Source organism: Oryctolagus cuniculus, chromosome 2 (assembly GCF_964237555.1).
Source record: "Oryctolagus cuniculus chromosome 2, mOryCun1.1, whole genome shotgun sequence".
Lineage (NCBI taxonomy): Eukaryota > Metazoa > Chordata > Mammalia > Lagomorpha > Leporidae > Oryctolagus > Oryctolagus cuniculus.
In genome coordinates this window covers 113,640,222-113,644,303 of record NC_091433.1, presented here as the reverse complement: position 1 = coordinate 113,644,303, position 4,082 = coordinate 113,640,222, and positions in this window count along the sequence as shown.

The window sequence follows — 4,082 nt, the reverse complement described above, 5'->3', positions numbered from 1 at the left end:
TTTAAGGTTTTATTTATTTGAAACACAGAGTTACAGAAAGAGAGGGAGAGGTGGAGAGACAGATCTTCCATCCATTGGTTCACTCCCCACATGGCTTCAATAGCCAGGGCTGAGCCAAGCCAAAGCTAAGAGCCTGGAACTCCATCCAGGTCTCCCATGTAGGTGGCAGGAGCTCAAGTTCTTAGCCTATCTTCTGCTGCTTCTCAAACACAGTATCAGGGATCTGGATGGGAAGTGGAACAGCTGGGACACAAACAGGTGCTCATATGGGTTGCTGGCATCACAGGTGGTAGCCTAACCTGCTGTGCCACAATGTCACTCCCCCTCCTTTTTTTTTCCTCTAAGGTTTATTTTATTTATTTGAAAGGCATTACTTTTGCATTATCTGTGTACAGGTTAGTGCTTCCAGTAGATACAGCTATTTGTTAAACCCAAACTCCATTTCTTTCTATGGGTGGCATGTCATTGAGTCGTTCATATTGTTACTGCAGACATGTACTGGGAGCATTCAAACAGAAGAAAGTGACACCTCCCAACCTTGTTTATAGTTCTAACCTTGAACTGCAGGCATTTGCTTATGTTATACCAACCTCACATTCTTACAGCTAAATATCATCAATCTCGTGTACAGCTCAATCATTTCAGAAGGTATATTGATTTACTGAGGTAAATACCATACCATTAATAATCCTGATCTTTTAAATAATCACTTTTAAAAAAAGATTTATTTGAGAGGCGGAGTTAGAGAGAGAGGTCTTCCATCCACTGGTTCACTCCCCAAATAGCCACAACGGCTGGAGCTGGGTCAGTCCGAAGCCAGGGGTCAGGATATATCTTCCACTCTCCTTTCTATCCCTAACCCAGAAACCAGCAAACTTTGTCCATTATGGACCAGGTAATAAGTATTTTTTAGGCTTCCCATGCCATCCCATCTGTCACAGCTACTCACCTCTGCCATTTTAGACAAAAGCAGGCATAGACAATACATAAGTGAACAAGGCTACAGAACAGTAAACTTATTTATGGATGCTGAAATTTGAATATTGTATCGCTTCCATGTATCATGATTTTTTTCAACTATTTAAAAATATAAGAACCATTCTTAGCTTGCAAGCCATATAATAACAGGTGGCGGGCCAAATTTGGCCTGTAGAATGCCGACTGCCAGCTGCTTCCTAGGCTCTCATTGCAGCCATTTGTTATCCCAGTACTCTATTTCTGGTCAGAAGTGACATTATCACTTGCTCTTGGACACATTATCATTTGGTCCTATGCATGTCTTTCCACTGTGGATACCATTCCTATTACGCTAGGTATTTTTACTGACACTCTATTCCTAAAGAAAAGTAGTACATCCGTTTTGTATGTAGTTTGGGATTCTGAACCCCATGGATCTGTGGGTGTATAATTTTCATCAAATATGGAAATATTTTGTTCGTTATTGTACTTATTCCTCCAAAGAGGATTTACTCTTGCTTCTGGTGAGGTAGCATCCCAGAAATCGCAGATCATTAAATCCAATCCTGGGAGGCCGGCGCCGTACCCTACCAGGTAAAGCTGCTCCCTGCAGTGCCGGCATCCTATACAGGCACCAGTTCTAGTCCCGGCTGCTCCACTTCCCATCCAGCTCTCTGCTATGGCCTGGGAAAGCAGAAAGTGGCCCAAGTTGTTGGGCCCCTGCACCCACGTGGGAGACTCGGAAGAAGCTCCTGGCTTCGGATTGGCCCAGCTCCAGCCTTTGCGGCTATTTGTGGGAGTGAACTGGCGGATTAAGACTTGTTTCTCTGTCCATGCCTCTCCATAACTCTGCCTTTCAAATAAACAAATAAATGTCTTTTTTAAAAAAAAAAAATTGTTAAAATTCAATCCTGGGTCAAGAAAATTTTGGATTGGGCTGTTCTGTTTCCAGTTCACTTGTCAGTTCTGTTTCCAGTTCACTTGTCAGATTTAGCCCTTCAGGATTCCAGTGTTAAACCTGGTGGAGCAGGCATTTGACCTAGAAGTTTAACGTGTGGACATCCCATATGGGAGTGCCTGGGTTCCAGTCTCAGCTCCAGCTCCCAATTCCACCTTCCTGCCCGCAAGGACCCTGGGAGGCAGAAGGTGACTCAAGTAGCTGAGTCCTAGACACCCATGTGGGAGACCAGATGAAGTTCCCAGCTCCTGGCTCTGGTCCAGGCTACTGTGGGCATTTGGGGGAGTGAATCAGTGAATGGGACTGCGCTCTCCTTCTGTCTCCTAAAAAAGGAAGGATCTAAATTTGTCTCATACCCCCTCACCATATCCTGTTTCCTTTCTGGGTAAATGTGCTCCCGTATTTCTGACATTCTGAACTGGGTGGCCCACAGCAAGGCCCGAAGTCCCAGGTTCAGTCTCAATTCCACCGTATGTTTCTCTGTATCACTCTGGATGTCTACCTCAAGTGACTGGCAGGGGCCAGAAACCAACCAGCCGCAGGGTGACTCCTCCCAGCTCCAGGGCTGAACAGTACACTCAACCCTTTTTACAGTACCACTTCCCACTCCCTGCCCTGTTCTTAGATCTTTTCTCCCCTAATTGCTCCCCCCAATGGAATGCTGACACCATGGAGATGCTGAATAACTGAACTCTTCTTACATTATGGACAGAAATAACCAGAGCCAGCTTGGAAAGCCAGTCTGTTCAGCCAGCTAGGCAAACCGAGAATTTATTTTATTTTATTTATTTATTTGACAGGTGGAGTGGACAATGAGAGAGAGAGACAGGGAAAAAGGTCTTCATTTACCGTTGGTTCATCCTCCAATGGCTGCTGCAGCCAGCGTGCTGCGGCCAGCACACCGCACTGATCTGAAGCCAGGAGCCAGGTGCTTCTCCTGGTCTCCCATGCCGGTGCAGGGCCCAAGCACCTGGGCCATCCTCCACTGCACTCCCGGGCAACAGCAGAGAGCTGGCCTGGAAGAGGGGCAACCAGGACAGAATTCGGCGCCCCGATCGGGACTAGAACCCAGTGTGCCGGCGCCGCAGGTGGAGGATTAGCCTATTAAGCCACAGCGCCAGCCTAATGTTCAATGCAAAAATGAAGAAAATGGGGGCTGGCATTATGGCATAGCGGGTAAAGCTGCTGCCTGCAGTGCCGGCATCCCATATGGGCATGTTTGTGTCCCGGCTGCTCTTCTTCCAACCCAGCTCTCCATTTATGGCCTGGGAAAGCAGAAGATGGCCCAAGTACTCGGGCTCCTGCAACCACATGGGAGAGTCGGAAGGAGCTCCTGGCTCCTGATTGGCCCAGCTCTGGCAGTTGTGGCCATTTGGGGAGTGAACCAGCAAATTGAAGATCTTTTATTCTGTCTCTCCCTCTCTCTGTAGCTCTGCCTCTCAAATAAATAAAATCTTAAAAAAAAAAAAAAAGAGGACATTCACTGCCTGGACTGTGATGCTATCATGTGTGCATGTGTTCAAACCCAGCACAGTGTACACATTAAATAAGTGCCTGTGTAAGTTAGCCTTCAACAAAGCTGCTACACACATCTGTTCATTTATGTTAAGAAAACATAAATGACACATGTGGTTTGTGTTATATTTCTGTTGTACCTCTGCTCTACATAGATTAACAGGTGTGACGGTCACCGCCTGTGTAAGACAGGGCAGGGGACCTGGAGTCGGTAAGGAGACTTTTCCTTATATACTTATTTATCAATCTATCTTCTTTAAAAAATGTATTTGTAAGGCAAAATAACAGAAGAGGGAGAGACAGAGAGATCTTCCACGTGCTGTTTCACTCTCCACATGAGTGCAGTGGCCAAGGCTGGGCCAGGGCAAAGCAAGGAGCCAGGACCTTCACCTGGGTCTCCCAAATGGGTGGCAGGGGCCCAGCACTTGGGCATCTGTTGCTGCTTTCTCAGGCGGGTTAGCAGGGAGCCAGATCAGAAGTAGAGTTGCCAGGACTTGAATTTGTGCTCAGACTTGGGACTATGGCATTGCAGGCCAGGTACCGCCCCACAACACTGGTCCAAGTGTTTAAGTTTTTGAGATACATGTGGAATTTTTCAGTGAATATACCAAAACCAACTTCAGTAGTTATTATACCAGACTCAGACCTCAAA